Below are 17,429 nucleotides of genomic sequence, written 5' to 3' on the forward strand. Positions count from 1 at the left end.
ACCTCTGTGTAATGAAGATTATAGGCTTCTTTCTCTTCAAAGATGTTTGATAACTGATTGGAAGGGAAATGCCAATTTTTTCTCTAGATCAGCGGTTCTCAACCTGTGGGTCGCGAACCCTTTGGGGGTCGAACGACCCTTTCACAAGGGTCGCCTAAGACCATCCTGCATATCAGATATTTACATTACGATTCATAACAGTAGCAACTTTACAGTTATGAAGTAGCAACGAAAATAATTTTATGGTTGGGTCCCAACATGAGGAACTGTATTTAAAGGGCCGGAAGGTTGAGAACCACTGTAAATCTAGATCTATGTTTTATTTTTGTAACAGTTTTATTGAGATATAATTCACACACCATAAAATTCACCCTTACGGCTCTAACTGGTTTGGCTCAATGGATAGAGCGTCGGCCTGCGGACTCAAGGGTCCCAGGTTCGATTCCGGTCAAGGGCATGTACCTTGGTTGTGGTCACATACACAGTAGGGAGTGTGCAGAAGGCAGCTGATCGATGTTTCTCTCTCATCGATGTTTCAGACTCTATACCCCTCTCCCTCTCTGTAAAAAAATCAATAAAATATATTTTAAAAATAAATAAATAAAAAATATTCACCCTTACGGTGTATCATTTAGTGGTTTTAAGTATATTCTCAGAGTAGGGCAACCATAACCCCTATCTAATTTTGGAACATCCTCAGCACTCCAAAAAGTAGCCAAGTACCCAATAGCAGTCACTCTCTAAGACTTACCCCTTCCACCCCTGGAAGCTACTAATCAACTTTCTGTCTCTGTGGATTCAATTATTTGGGACATTTTATATAAATGTAGTCATATAATATGTTGTCCTTTGGGCCTGGCTTCTTTTATTTAGCATAAATATTTCCAAGAATGATCCATGTGGTAGCATGTGTTATACTTCATTTCTTTTTTTTTTTTTAAATATACTTTATTGATTTCAGAGAGGAAGGGAACAGGAGAGAGAGATGATGAGAGAGAATCATTGATCGACTGCCTCCTGCATGCCTCTTACTGGGGATCAAGCCCGAAATCCATGCATGTGTCCTGATAGGGAATTGAATCATGACCTCCTGGTCCATAGGTTGATGCTCAACCACTGGGACCTTCATTTCTTTTTATGGCCGAATAATGGTCCATTGGGTGGATATCCCACATTTTGTTGATCCATTCACCAGTTGATAGACATTTGGGTTGTTTCTACTTTGGGGTTTTTATAAATAATGCTGCTCTGAACATTCACGTATAAGATTTTGTGTGGATGCATGCTTTCAACTTTCTTGGGTCTAGGAACTGCCTTTGAGTGAATACAGATTGAATGAGCTTTCACTCTTCAATGGTCATGGTGCTGTGCTGGGAGCAGGGCAGACTTTCGGGAGCTAATGAGTACGATGGGCTAGTTGCCCCTGAACTCTGGGTCCCCAAATAGAAGAGCTTGAAAAATGTATATGTCTATATTTGTGTAATTTTTTCGATTCCTTCTGCTCAGTCAGCTATCACTCCTTGCTTTTGACAGCGAGCCTATCCCAAGGAGAACCCAAAACTTCAATTTGGGCTTCTGAGTCCTGAGAAGACAACCTGTTAAAACCGTATCTAAGTCTAGAGTGCATGGGCTCTGAATGAAGGACCAAGGTGCTCTCCTAGGGAAAAACACACGCATTCGCGTTAGTTAGAAAATCTGTTTGCGCAGTTACTTCTGAATTCTCAGTCATGGTTAGGACACTTGAAGTTGTCAAGTAGGAGACCTCCAGTTAAGGTGTTATGATATAAAATCTCTCTTTCAGATAAAAGAGATTACTACTTTTAAGATGTTACTTTTGCTGGTATATAGGAAAATCAATGGAAGAACTGCTGAACTGATTCTAGTCTTAAACCTTTTCACAAAACTCATTTGGTAGGAAGGGAGCCACAGAGGAGCCCTGACTCCCAGACCATCATCTGCAAAACACAGGTTAAAAGGCCTCTGTATCCCTTCGGAATAGGTTTTTACAAAGACTCAAATAACTGGAGTTTAAACAAGACAGAGGTTTACTTTTTGGCTCACGTAAAAGAAGCCCATAGGTAGGTAGGCCAGAGTTACATAGTGGTCCCACAGTTATCAATAACCCAGGCTCCTCCCGTCTTTTTGTTTAGCCATCCTTAACCCATAGCTCCCATCCTCAAGCTCACTCAAGATTGCAACCGGCCACTGGAACATCATCCCCCAACATGCCTGTTTTCCAGGCAGCAGGGGCTGAGCAAGGACAAAAATGGTGCACTTCAGGGCTGAGTTAGCCCTGTTAAGTGGCTTTCCTGGAATCCAACGACATTCTTTACATTCCATTGGTCTCCTGGCTTCACGGAGAAGCTAGGAAATGGTAGTTTTTAAGCTGGGTACATTGGAGATTCTATTAGTAAGGAACAAAAGAGGAAAGGAAATACAGGGAAAGGACAGAGGTAGGCAACCCAGAGTCTCTGCACCGACCTTTCTTGGAGCTCATGGTTTAAGATGGATGAGGCAAAGGCAGGTCATCACACAGTGTTACATCCCAGAGCTGTGCAGAGCCTCACAACAGCCCACCCCTGGACCACTAAAGCCCGCCGGCTTAGATTGTGGAAAGGATGATTGTTGGTGATGGTTGAATTGTCTATCTCATTTCTTCAGTGGGAGGATCAGAGGAGTTTCTGGAGGATATGGAGTTTCAGAAGGATGTTAAAGAAAATGATGCTATGAACAGAAACCATTAAATATGATGGGAATGGCTGGTTCAGAGCCATCTGCATGGTGTCACCTACTCTTGGTTTCCATTTGTGTATTCAATGAATGCCATCGGTCAGGGGTATTCAGGGCAATGGTTGGAGGTATGGAGTATAGTCAGTGGCTGGAAAAGGAAAGAAGCGTATTAATTTCCATGAGAATCTCAAACCTGAGCTAGACTCCCATTAGTAGCTGTTACCACCAATTGACCTCTTCCTACCTTTGGCATCGTTCTTCACATGCCTGTCTTTCTGATTGCTGACATTAAACTACACGTCCTTGTAGAAAGTCATTATTTAATGTAATAACCAAGAGTACTAATAACTTACCTCATGCAAATGGACTTTAAAGGCAATAGAGACCCTCCTTGTACTCTATTCCTTGCATTCAGTTAAAAATGCTGAGATTTTGAAAAAAGACTACAAGCTACAAAACTAGCAAATTAAACCTAAGATTCTATTTAAGTTGTTTTCTGAAGGTGTCACTTTAAGTAATGTACAGGCATCATTTGAGTTTGACTCACAAATCTAGGTTAGAATTCATTGACAACTTGAGGTCTGTGATAACGGGAACAGGTTAACAATTTTCTACACTTGTTTAGAGCTTTGTGATGTTGCATGAACTTGTGAAAATATCATAAATGCTTCAAAAATAAGGGGGTTGGGGCAGATAGACCTTTCCAATGCAAAGGTTTTATGCGCAGAGTTTTGTATGTAAATATTGACTAGCAGGTCATTTCTTTCTAGCTCTGATCATTATGCCTCTTCGATTCAATTCTAAAGCAGCCCTGTGGTTGCTGAAGCCATAGGACTTTGCTGCTATTCACCATAACGTTTCCATTTGCACAGGTGATCATAAGAATATTTAAGAATCCCTAAATAGTATCCAGACATAGGAAAAGGGCAAATGTTCCTTCCAACGTTGAAAGCTATTTGATTTGGGCACTTGGGAGAATCTGATTCATGATTAAAAGCATTTATTTGAATCAGGCCTTACGCATTTCATGAACAGTGTCCACTTCTGCCTCCCCAGGGGCTGCGATCTCTCCATTCTCTCCCTCTCCTGTCATTGTCAACCTTTGTATCCCAGGCGCACGTGTAAGTCGGTTCCATCCTTAAAGTAACCTCCTCCCCTTAGCTTATCTTTCCTCTTTTGTTCAAATACAAGTTCCTCAAAAGAAAAAGTAAAACAAAGCACTATGCTCACTGGTTTGCTTCTTTGCCTGTATCGTACGCTCTAACCCACCGCTCTCTGGTTCTGCTCCCCTACCCTACTGCCATTGCTCCACGAACTCCCATAGTCAAACTCAGCAGTTGCCAAATGCCAGTGGTCGTTGTCTAGCCCTTCAGTACATTGATTCTCTCTGCTGCCCTCAATTCAGTTAACAGTCTGTTCTCTTTGAAGCTCTGTGTGCCCTTGTCTTCCACCTCATCATACTCTCTGGTTCCCTTGTACATTTTTTTTCTTAAAAAAATGTTTTTATTGATTTCAGAAAGAGGAAGGGAGAGGAAGAGAGATAGAAACATCAATGATGAGAGAGAATCATTCATGGGCTGCCTCCTGGACGCTCCATACTGGGGATTGAGCCCGCCACCCAGGCATGTGCCCTAACGGAGAATTGAACTGTGACCCCTTGGTTCATGGGTTGATGCTCAACCACTGAGCCACACTGGCCAGCCTCTCCTTGTACATTTCTGACTTCTGTTTCGTGTCTTTAGTGGCTCTACTCTGCGTGCCCTTTCAGGGCCAAATGACATCAGACAAGCCACTTGATTCTTTAATCCATGAAAAGTAGACAGGTTGGAATGGATAATCTCCAGGGCCCTTCCAAGTCATAATAGGAGTCAGAATGCACTGACTTGAGCTACAGTAAACTCTTGTGTTTCATGTAAAAAGAAGTGTAATGAGAGATGAGTAACATTTGGACTGCAGTTCTGCAAAGGCATATTGTTGGCCGCTTCTTTCAGAGATGCCATAGACGCTGAAAACCAGTACGACATCATTCAGCAGTTTATCACCAGTGGGAGACTGACTAATGTGAGTTGTGGTTTTAGTGTAACACAGAACAACGGACCATTCACGTAAAGCTCCAGTGCTGGGACTTGGAGCGGGGAGCGGTGTGAATGAGGTTCTTTGGCCACCATGACCTCCAGATATGACCACACACTGGGCATAGTTACTGCCTTAGAGAGCAAAAGTTTAGAGGTGAAGTGATTGGCCCAGAGAGCTGGGAAGATTGAAACCACCATCATGCAGATGTTCTCACTGGGACCTAGTGTTTGACTAAACATGGCAATGGCTGACAAAATGGCCCTTTCCAATTGGTCTTTTTCAGTGACAATGAAATGGTACCCAGTTTGTAATAGTAATTTAGTTCTATATACTGCTATCCAAGATTTCAGATTATTCCCAGAGAGTGGGATTTAACTTGACAGGCAGGGGCAGGAGCAAAAGTTTAAGGGTATTTGAATTTCTGAAGTGGGATGGGTGCAGACACTGCTGGTGGGGGAGGGAAGAGAAGAGACAGGTTGATGGAGCTGCTCGGTGTGCAGTAGCACTTGCACACGCCCTCCTGTGTGATGCATGCTGGTCTTCCAATAAGTGTTTGATTCAACCAAAACCTTTAGGTCGTGGAACAACCCAAAATTCTGGGTACTCAAGGCTGAGTCAGATTTGTGTTATTTTGGGATGAAGGGTGTAATTTCATTTAATATTTTGGAGGATCTCAAATCTGAGAAGTAAGGTCATAAAACCCCAAAGATGTAGGATTTTAATTGCATTATGGGTTGGCAGGAGAGACTGACACACACCATCACTATTAGATTAGATTAAGTTTCCAACTTAATTAGACAAGGATACAAAATATAATTGGTAGGTCATCTGCGAAGCCATTCTGCAAAGGTGTTGCCTTGGCTACAGCAGTAACCAAATTAAGGTCATAGTCAACACGGTGGTGGATACAGTAGGCAGGGCTCTTTGCCATGCTCTTGAGCACACACCCAGGGCACCCCTGTTAGCCTCTGTGGGGATGCACAGGGCTGCTGCCCCTGGCCCCTCTGGATACCAGGTGGGCACCAATGGCAAGCCTGGGAATTGCATTAGCTTTACCTGCGTAGCAGTCGTGCTGGCGTTTTGCCTTACCTTTCAGAGCAAAGGACATCCGGCAATACTCTCCTGGGAAGCCGATTAACTTCTGTGAGTCACTGCTTTTCCATCTCATTTATGATTCATGACCTGGGCTATATTTTTAGCTTATATTTATTTGGATCTGAGAAGTGGGCTGGGTGGAAGTGTTGTTTGGAAACTTATGGAAAAACAAGGAGAAATTGGCATCATGCTTAAGCTTACGTGGTCTGAAATATGGTTATAGTCTTCTGACAGTCTGTGATCATTTACTGAGAGCCTACTGTGTGCCACATACTGTGCCAGATACTAAGGATGCAAGGTAAATGGCCCCCTGAGAGCTCATTGAATTGTGTGGACAGACAGTTAACTAGATAACGAATGTACTGTAGCTCCTGCCTGTAACCCCAGTTGTATCTCTGGACTCCAGTCATATGGAAGTTTTGGAGCGCCCCTTATTCTTGCCTCACCTCTTGCACATGCAGTTCTCCTTGCCCAGTCTTTCCTTAGTTGCCCTTCATGACTCAAAGCAGGATCCCTCCTTCTGAAATATCTTCACTGATTCCCAGAGGCTGGGTAGAGACCCTCCTATCTACTCCCATAGTACCTTGCGTCCCTGCGTTTGTCACACTCCTGTCAAGAGTGCTCTGGATTGAGCTCCCTCCACGGTAGAGGCCCATCCATCAGCTCCCCAAACTAGGAGCCAGGTGAAACTGATCTGGATAAAAGCATTGTCATCCCAGGGTAGTCGCTGCCATTTGCTGAGCCTCTTCCACGTGCCAGGCACTGTGCTCAGCACCACACCACGCATTACCTCCTCTGAACCTCGTAATAGCCCTATGAGGCAGGAAATGGAGGCCTTAGAGGTGAAGCGATTTGCCCAGGGTTCTTTCCCAGCTGGTGCATGCAGAGCTGAGATTCACACCCAGGCCCGCCTCTCCGAGCTCCTGCTCCTACACTATGGCACGGCCCTGCTTCCCTGTCATGTTGCTGCACCAGTCAGGGTAGACTGGGTCCTGCTGTGTTGATAAGCAACCCCAGCATCCCAGTGGCTTAGACAAAAATGGTTTATTTCTTGCTTACGCCATGCATCCACAGCAAGTTGGCTGGCGGGGGGTGGGGGGGGGGTTGGGGGGGGCGGGCGGGGGGGGGCCTCTAATCTGAGTTATTCTCCCTCAGGACTGGGCTGAGGGAGGCTCAGACTCTGTGCTTCCCAATGACAAGAGACGGGAAATGGGAACCATCACTCCCAATGGGATAGGCCACTTGAGTATCACTGACTAAATCACGAGCCCCGCCCAACCTAAGGAGCAGTGGAAGTGCCCCTACTATGTGCTGGGAAGGGGAAATATTGGAAATATTTGTAGAGCAGCACTAATAATGCCCACATTGGATTATATAAAGAAAGGATTGGGGTAAGTGTACAGATGAAAATAAGAGAAAAATAAAGTGAATAGATGGAGCAATGAGCACCTTTCAGGGAATAAGAGAAAGCTCTTGCCTTTTTACCCCTAGGTCTCTAGTTAAACGGCTGTTGGGATCAATTATTCAGTGGTTCTTCCTGTAAGCAGCACCGTTAAGGCTTCTCCTCTGGATGCATTAACGCTTTGACACAACCTGGGGTTTCGCTGGGCCCATCAGGAGAGAGGAGTCCATTGCTATTACAAAAGCAACTTAGTCTGAGCAGGGCCAGCCTCCCACGTCTCACTTTCACCATGGGGAGCAAGTCCCACCAGGTTAGAGACTTTCTCCAAGAAACACAGAAGACAGCCCTCTTGGTCTCCTAGGATTGTGCCTGCCCAGGGATAAAAATCCCTTCTGAGTAGGCTGGGACACAGTGTCAACGCTTGTTACTCCCCAAAAAGGACTTTGCTTAAAGCTGTTGGTTGTGGCTTTTGAAACTCAACATTAAAATTGAATGTAAGATACAAGGTCCCTAAGGAATTTCTGCAAAAAGTGCACTTGGTCAAGGAGAATTCACCCTTGTACCATACAACCCTGGTCTCAGAAAACAAAGGGTGACCAATGGAGTGCAGAACAGAGTGCGGCACTGACTGTCTCAGGTGGTGGCTGCAGCAGCTGTACCTAAGTTCCTCTTAGTTTTATAGAACCCAACAGGCTACCTAGAGCGGATGCCTGCCTTTACCACTTTTATTTTTCAATTCTTCATGGGGAAAATACATATACATACACACACACACACACACACACACACACAAAAGAGAAAGATGCAAATTGACTGTACCTTCATGATGCCCACCAGCCAATCAGGAGTGAGTATGCAAATTAACCCAACAAAGATGGAAGGCTAATTTGCATATGCAGGTGCAGAGCAGCCAGGGGTGGGACGCTTGCGTCATTGTCATGGTGACGATGCAGGCATTCTGCACCGCCCCAGCTGCTCCGGGCCTCTGGACAGTGTGGGAAGGCGGAAAGGCAGCTCCGGCCAGAGCGAAGGTGGTGTGGCAGCCAGGGAAAGGAAGGCCCATTCTTGCACAAATCTTCATGCATCGGGCCTCTAGTATATATATATATATATATATATATATATAGAGAGAGAGAGAGAGAGAGAGAGAGAGAGAGAGAGATGGTTTGGGTGGGTAGAGGAGAGACACAATGCAGTATCTTTAATCCAGAAGTTTTTAGTTTCTTGAATTCATTTTCATTTTAAATATCTCCACCAACTCTACCATGGTGGAGCATGGGGCACTGCAGGGGGTAAGCATCAGAGGAAACTCCTCCTGCCTCACCCAGGTACCGTGAGGGAGTTGCTGTCAGCACATCGCGTCCATAGGATGAAATACACTTGTGTCTGTTAAGCCAGTGTTCAACATCACTGCGTGCTAGTTTGTATATTTCATAGAAGCAGGGCTTGGTGTCTCCCCTAGGTGGTAAACTTCTCCAAGACAGGTACATGACATGGAATAGCACAGCCGTAAGCATTGAAACATCTGGGTTCTTCTCCATTAACCAGGCCTGTGGCCTTTGAGCAGACCACTGTATCTCTGGGAGTCAGTTTTCCCATCTGTAAAAAGGGTATTAGACGCCTGTTCAGGTTCTGTCACAGTTTCACTGTGATAACACTCGTGAGAACAGTATAAATCTCTGTTTGGGCAAAAGCTCATGACCACAGAGGCTGCCTTTTCTGCTGTGCTCAGCAACAGAAAGAGCCACCCGTGTCTCCCAGCACAAGGGTGTAGAGTTGTTCCTCACAGAAGTCACAGCTTTCCAAATGCTGTCAGGGTGGTTTTGCCACTGGAATGACCTCCATCTGAGTGACTATGTCTGTCCAGTGGTTCTCAACCTTCCTAATGCCGCAACCCTTTAGTACAGTTCTTCATGTTGTGGTGACCCCCAACCATAAAATTATTATTTTAAAAATATATTTTATTGATATTTTACAGAGAGGAAGGGAGAGGGATAGAGAGTTAGAAACATCGATGAGAGAGAAATATTGACCAACTGCCTCCTGCACACCTCCCACTGGGGATGTGCCCACAACCAAGGTACATGCCCTTGACTGGAATCGAACCCGGGACCCTTCAGTCTGCAGGCAGACGCTCTAGCCACTGAGCCAAACCGGTCAGGGCCATAAAATTATTTTTGTTGCTACTTCATAATTGTAATTTTGCTACTGTTATGAATCGTAATGTAAATATCTGATATGCAGGATGTATTTTCAGGGGTCGCGGCCCACAGGTTGAGAACCGCTGTGTACGCAGAAATGAAACCTCTCTCGGTTCAGACAATCCCCCGTGTGTCAGGGCTTTTCAGTGGGAGTAGGACTGTTGGTATGAGACACCACATAGCCGCCTCATGGGATGCAGATGGTTGTCATACTTTTCTCGCCCACAGACAGCCAGTATGTTTTTTTCAGATTAATTAGGTGGGTTTTTTGGACACTCGTAGACAGCCTGTATCCTAGTATATTCGAGTGTCTCCAAGGTGTCAACCAGACCAAGATCTGTACTGTTTAGCTGGTCTTCTGATACTCAATACTCACCATATGTGGGATCCTGGGGTGCCCACTGTCAAAGAGAAACTCTTCTTCTGAATCAACTTAAAACTTCCCTCATTTAATTCTAAAGTTCCCCAGGAGATATGCTGACATGTTACCAGTTCTGCTGGCCTTCAAGGGACTAGGAATGGGCTGTGGCCCAAGGGGTCCGCTTAGCAGGGACAGCGCATCCAGGTGAGGGCTTGGGCCAGCGGGGCAGGTGAGCTCCCTTCCCAGCCCTGCCTTGGCTTGCTCAGGCACCTGGGGGGTCGGGGTGAGGAGAGCTGCCTGTGGAAGAACCAGCAGAGCACACGACTTACATTTAGAAGGTTCCACCTTTGTGAGCATGAAGGACTCAGAGGGTTGAAATTCCCTGGGTGCCAAGACCTCAAATGTGAGTGAATGAACAAATCCAGATTTCCAGGCTTTTGAACCTGGAGTAGAAGGAGCTTTCAGCAGAGTAGATGTATATTTGGATTTAAAAAAAAAACATGTTCAGTCTGGCCAGTGTGGCTCAGTGGTGAGCATCAACCTATGAACCAGGAGATTGTGGTTTGATTCCCAGTCATGGTGCGTGCCCGGGTTGCAGGCTCGGTCCTCCATGTGGGACATGCAGGAGGCAGCCAATCAATGATTCTCTCTCGTCATTGATGTTTCTCTCTCCCTCTCCCTTCCTCTCTGAAATCAATAAAAATATATTATAAATAAATAAAATGTTCAATTTGATCAACCAAAGTTTATTTTGAGGGGCTACTGTGTGCCACGCAGTATTCTAGGTGTTGGGGATAGTGCAGTGCAGCTGTCTGCTACTAACCTTTCAGTGCGGGAGACAGCAAACACAAATGCACAGTACAATCAACACCAGGCCCTCTGAAGAAACACACCAGGGGACAGAGAACAGTGAGGAGAGGGAAGTGTCAGCAGCCCTGGGCTCTTGGATGGCCAGTTTCAAAGGTGCTGTCCAATCACTCCACGAAAAATCAGCATTTGGCAAGACACCCACCTGTGCCTCTTCCACGGAGGCCTGCCTCCTGTTAGTCTCACTGAACGCCCCCTAAACTTGCTCTCCCACAGAGCTCCCATTCCAGAGGTGGGTCCCCACCCCCACTGCCCACCTGCCCAGGCTTTCATGAGGTCAGTGTGGCACTAAAGGGGAAGGACTTTCCACTCCCTCCCCGCACCGTGCACATTCTGACCCAAACCTGGCACGAGGAGGGCTTCGACCAGCTTCACGTCAGGGTTATTTTAACTGGCAAGGTATCCCTTTAAGAAGGATCACATTACAGATGGTCCAGTTGGGATGCAGGTTATTTTGAGACTTCCTGAACATCATTTCTTGGCTACTTCATTCAGATAAATCATTGATTGCCCTGGAAGAGGTGCCGGGGGTAATGATGACTAAGACTCATGCCCTGCCCTTGAGCAGCCCACAGTCCAGCAGTGGGCAGAGGCATTTGAACAGATCAATTGCAGCACCACTGGGCGAGTGCAACTTTGGCAAGTGCAAGATGCTCTGGGAGCCCAAAGGGAGAGCAATGAACTCTGCCTCAAGGGTGCTGAAGAAGATTTCCAACACCTGTCATGATTCCTGATGCCTCACCCATTTATTCCTCATCCGTCCATTCACACATATTTCCTGAGCAGTTTCTATCCGGGCCACACCCTGCCTGCAGAGATTATTTGTGTGGCCTGTTATTGCTGCTGCTGTCATTGTCTGATAATAGTTGCCTTCCACTATTCCGAATAATGCTGCGATGAACATTGGTGTGCAAGTGTTTTGGGTGGACATATGCTTTCAGTTTTCGTGGGTATATATCTAGACGTGGAATTGCTGGGTCATATGACAATTGCAAGCTATACTTTTGAGGACCTGCTAACCTATTTTCCTACTGACGCCACCATTTTACATTCCCCTCAGCAACATAGGAGAGTTCTAGTTTATCTAGTTTATTGCTAACACTTGCTATTTTCAGCTTGTGGATTTGTTTTTTTAAATTATAGTTAGCCCAGAGGGTGTGAATTAATATCTCATTGTGGTTTTGATGTTCAATTCCCTGGTGATGGACAATATTGAGCAGTTTTTATGTGCTTATTGGCCATATGAATATGTTCTTGGGAGAACTGTCTATTCAGGTCATTTGTTCATTTAACAATTGGGTTACTTTTTAACCTAAAATGCTCTAGAGGTTCAGAGGAAAGGGCATGTGGCTAGAGGTCGGCAGCGGTGGATGCCCTGGAGTCGAGGGTGAGCCAAAGAACAGAAGCGCCAGGTCCCTGGAGTGGACGATGTGGGGCGGCTGGTGAGCTCAGGCAGTGCGGGTAGAGTCTGGAGGCAGAAACTCCTGGAGTAAGTTGATGCCTGAGTGGAAAGTAACTCACTGAACAAATGAGACAATGTTTCACGATTATGAAGAGAACATTCTCTCCCTTCTCCTCCCCCTCCCCCCATTTTTATTTTTATTTTTTTAATGAGAAGGACTAGAAGTTTTAAAGGTGGCAGAAAAGTCTTGCAGTGTCTTCGGGCCACATTGTCGGCCTCTATCATTCTGAACATTTATTGCGTGAAGGTCAGACCCTTGTCGTATCGTCCTTGGTGATATACTGTTCTCAGTGTCCTGATGGCTTCAAAGTGCCCTTCCTCCTTGTCTTATCAAGCACAGGGCCTCGGTCTTAAACCTTCTCTTGAACAATATTCCTCCATTCTGCCAGGGCAGGGGCAGGCACTGTCTAAGGAAGGGGCTGTGCCACTGGAACATAAAGGGACTTAACCCCACTAGTAATTCATAAACTCTGGTTCCGAGAGATTAATTTAATTTTTAGGCTGTATTTAATTGTTTCACTCCAAATAATACTACCTACTTATTTTTTAATAATATAAACAATACAAAAATATTAAATAAAAAGTGAAAGGCTGCCTCTCTCCCAGGCCCAGAGGTAACCACTGTGAGCAGTGCCTATGTGTCCTGCAGACACCCTTTCTGAGGCTATGAGAACATATTGTTCGAAAGAGAGTCAGGATGAGAGGTTCCCATAAACTAGCTCTCATTCCTCTTCTCCGAAAACCCCAATAATTCCTTTTCTGGCATGCAGAGCCCAAGATACACACGGCCATGAATAGGCTGTTCATCTCTCCCTGGGAGCTGGGGGTGGAGGCTCAGACAGTACAACAATATTATGACTGCCCGGGGCGCGAGGAGAGTGAGCTGGGAGTTAGGAAGGCGTTAGCCAGGTGCTGAATGGGGAGGTTGTCTGAGCTGTGCTGAGACCCGCCCCTTTCTCATCACCCAGTGTGTCTCTAATAAAGGTCTTCAGTGTCCTCCCCTCATCCCCTGGTCAGGAGTTAAGGAGTGTCTTGTCTCCTGTGCCGCCTCCTGTTGTCCCCAGGGGAGCCTGGTTCATGCCTGTTCTTACCAGGTGGCCCCAGGCTCGTCCCCTCCTTATCCACCTGAGTGCCTTCACGCGGAGTGCGCGGGGACGGCTGGAGGAGCCCTCTCATTTGGATGGTTCTGTTATACAGACTTACACACAGAGCCCAGAAGTGGACTTGGGCTCTAGAAGAAACCCTGATTTCATCTCACTGAACAAATGAAATGGAGCCAGGCACTGTCCCTTCATAGGCCTTAATTTCCTCATCTACTCAATGGAATGAACAACAATGACTAACCTCACAGAAAGAAAAGTCATCCCTTTCACAGTTGTTCTATCCTTATGGGGCTGATTTTCCTAAGAACAGAGACTGTGTCCGGCGCACATCTGCCTTTAATAAATGATTGAGAGGTATTGTCATCCCTAGTTTATATCTAAATCAACAAACTGAACTTCTTCCTCAGGCATTGACATTCACCCACCATCCACTTATGCAGCCAGCAGGTACTTAAACAAAGGGAGGAGGTTATTTTTATGTGCGCTCGCTCCCTGCTTCCTCACAGCCATGGTTTCTGAGTGAAATGGACTGTGTGAGCCAATGGGGAGGCCAACCCCATTCTGGTTTTTGGGGTAATTGTGGCAACAATCAGGCATTGATTTCCCCCCTTCGCTCTCCTCAGAGTGGCTTCCTCACAGTTCTCAGGGTGGAGAGGATGTACTCATTGTCTTGGTCACCATAGGCCTCCCTCCCTCCCTCCCTCCCTTTCTTCCTTCCTCCCTCCCTCGCTTCCTTACTTCCTTCCTTTCTTCCTTCCTTCCTTCTCCTCACAAGGATATTTTTCCCGTTGATTTTTTTAAAAAAATATATTTTATTGATTTTTTACAGAGAGGAAGGGAGAGAGATAGAGAGTTAGAAACATCGATGAGAGAGAAACATCGATCAGCTGCCTCCTGCACACCCCCTACTGGGGATGTGCCCGCAACCGACGCTCTATCCACTGAGCCAAACCGGTTCCGGCCCGTTGATTTTTTAGAGAGAGTGGAAGAGAGGAAGAGGGGAGAGAGAGAGAGAGAGAGAGAGAGAGAGAGAGAGAGAGAGAGAGAGAGACATCGATGCCAGAGAGATACATCGATTGGTTGCCTCCCACACACGCCCCACTGGCTTTGGGGATCAAACCTGAAACCCAAGTATGTGCCCTAGACTGGGAATGGAACCCACGACCCTTTGGTGCACGGGCCGGTGCTCTAACCACCGGGCAGGGCACCTCAGGCCTTGCTGGGAGGCCTACGGGGTACCTTCCCTTCAGCACCTCATGACTCACGTTTCTTCAGAGACTTCAGTTTATCTCAGTGAGGCTGCAGAAGGTGTCACCTGTGCTGTGGCCAACAGACAAGTGTGTGAAGCCAAACGGGTTTCAGGGAGGGGCGAGGGGGGATCAGACCATACCATGGTCTGCCTTAGAAGGAAGGAGATGAGGTGGCCAGCACCCTGAAATGTGACTAAGAACCAAACCCTGGAAGGTCCACTCTCTCCCGGCCCTCCACCCCCACTCTGCACTAACCGCCCCCCCTTGGAATTGCCCCATTTAGACACCGCCCCACACATGGGAGCTCATTATCATTGTGGGCTTCTCCCCACAACACGGAGGGTAGCGCACTGTTCTCCCCCATCCATGTCACTGCAAAACCCTCTCAGTTTAGGTGGATGCCAATCCCTGAGGTGGGGGGATAACAAAACACACATAGAGGAAGGAACGAAGACATCTAGAAACCCCCCAAAGGCTATCCTCCTGGCCTGCAGTTCCCGAGTCCTCAGTTCTCCTGTGCTGCTCGCTAATTCTGGGTCAAACCTTCACCTCCCTCCCTCTGCTCACCTGAAAGGTACTGCTGGACTTGAACAGTAAAAGCCGGATTCATTCTTTCATCAGCATCTACCTGTCCCAGGTGATGGGGACACAGTGGTGGCCGTGGTCCTTACCCTATGGTGCTTACAGCCAAGGGAAGGGAGACAGGGAGCAAGCAAATTAACAGGTAACCCTGACAGTCGGTCAGTGGCATGAAGGGGACAAATAGGGGCTGTGATGAAGGGCGAGGGGAGGGGCTTCTGGGGCAGTGACATCTGCACTAAAATCTGAGGGATGAGGAGGAGTCAGTCCTGCAGAGCAGCAGGGGAAGAGCTGGCAGTGCGGGGCGAGGAGCTGCAAAGAGTGGGTGCATTCGAGGACTAGAGAGAAGGCCCGTGTGGCAGCAAAGAGCATGGGGAGCGGGGGGGGGGGGGGCGGGGGGAGGGGAGTGACCCAGATGGAGTGGAAGGGCAAGCAGGGCCAGAAACCCCGGGGTCTAGGTTTATAGGATTGCGGTTGTTTTCAGAATTCGTGCCAGGGGTTTTAAGCAGTGCAGGGGCCTGTTCCGCTCCTCACTTTGGAAAATCACGCTGGCAGAGTGTGAAGCATGTCGGTGCTTGGTCACGGCTTCAAAAACTGTACCCTGACAGGTGGCGTCACCTCATCTCGAATAGATTCACACGGAAGGGGAAATGACCTGTGCACTGTCCAGGGCCTGGAGGCGTAGCCCAGACCCTCTCCCAACCTGCGTGGGGAGGCCATTCTTTCCAGCGTGAGGCGCGCAGGAAATAGGGAAGCGGGAGGAAAGTTCTGGAATAGAAAGAGACACCGGAAGGCAGGAGCAGCCAGTGAGGTTAGGAAAACCGTCTTTTCAGTTCACCTTGGCAGGGAGCTTAGAAACCTTGGAATCTCGTTTCACGACAATTCTGAGATGGGCTTTCTACCACACCCCCTGACCTAGCGGTCCTTCCCTGCCTCGTCTTATGGTTCATTGACCTGGAATTTCTAGACACCACTCACTTCCCTGAGGTGCTCAAGCCTTGGGAAGTTAAGTGTGATGGGGACAGAATAAGACATTCAAAAAAGATGTGTGTGTCAGTTCTAGAGACCCCCAGCGAAGCGTGATGGACAGGAACCTGGCCGAGAATCGCCAGGCGATTGTCCAGGCCAGCACGCCCTCCCCAGCCCTAGGCTCTCTCTAGGCAACCCTGGGAGACCGACCAGCTCTTAGGATGCTAATTCTACAGAATTTGTTCAGAAATGATACGCAAAGTGTTGGAGAGGCACCCCTGGCCCCCCGCCACCTTTCCACGGGGTTTTTGGCCATTTCCAAGCAGAGGGAGGCTGGACGGTTTCCAAAGGAAAGCTAACAGGAAGCATATAATTTTCAAGGAGCCGACAGATCACTTGCAGTCAGACCACGTGGCTCTCCTAACATTTCTGAGCTCATTCTCTGAGAACCACTCTTCCTCAGCACCTAAGGCTCTGCTAAGAGGACTCACTCCCCCAGCCTCACCTGGCAAAGCTACCCAGCCGGCTACGGAGTCTGCACCCCAGGCTTCATTCCTCTCCCCGCTCCCCGAGCCCAGCTTTCATCCGCCAGCTTGTCATTTCCTGGATGCCCCACCAGGGCTTTCCAGTCAATGGGTCCCCAACCAGCTCATCTTCCCGGCCCCGGCTTTCCTGTTTCCGTGGATGGAAGCACTGCTCCCTCTGCTTCCCCGCTGGAAATGTCTGAGTCATCCTTGACTCATCCTTCTCATTCTCCAGATCAAACCAGCTCCCGAATCACGTAGTACCTATTTCCATGATGCCGCTTGACTCTGTCCCCTCCTTCCGACGGCTGGCCCCCATCCCATTTCGGTGTGGGCTGTCATTGCTTCCCTCCGGTGTTCCCTCACCATTTCCCACCCCCACACTGCTGCTGACATCGGCTGCTCACACTGATCGCCTCGCTCTCTCACAGCAGCCTGACGTGGCTCCCTCTGCTACCACATTCAACGTAAACCAGCTTTGAGCTTGCTAAGTCACCATTCCTTTCCTAATACTGCGTGTTCAAGTTCAATTCACTTATTCTCGGTGTAGGACATAATGCTTTGTCTTTTCTCACACCTTCTTATATGATTTTGAAAAAATAAGGTCTTCTGTTACGAAATCCTATATTATCTGCATTTGTAGGCTTGCTTTACCTCCTTAGAACAGCGGTTCTCAACCTGTGGGTCGCGACCCCTTTGGCGGTCGAACGACCCTTTCACAGGGGTCGCCCAAGACCATCCTGCATATCAGATATTTACATTACAATTCATAACAGTAGCAACATTACAGTTATGAAGTAGCAACGAAAA

At 47.4% G+C, this 17,429-nt stretch overlaps 1 protein-coding gene across 1 annotated transcript in view; it reads left to right on the top strand.

Moving 5' to 3' along the window:
* The window catches only part of SHC4 (SHC adaptor protein 4), a 106,797-nt gene that overhangs the window by 14,988 nt on the left and 74,380 nt on the right, over positions 1-17,429 (top strand).

The sequence above is a fragment of the Myotis nattereri genome (assembly GCF_964212035.1).
Source record: "Myotis nattereri genome assembly, chromosome: 1".
Taxonomy (NCBI): domain Eukaryota; kingdom Metazoa; phylum Chordata; class Mammalia; order Chiroptera; family Vespertilionidae; genus Myotis; species Myotis nattereri.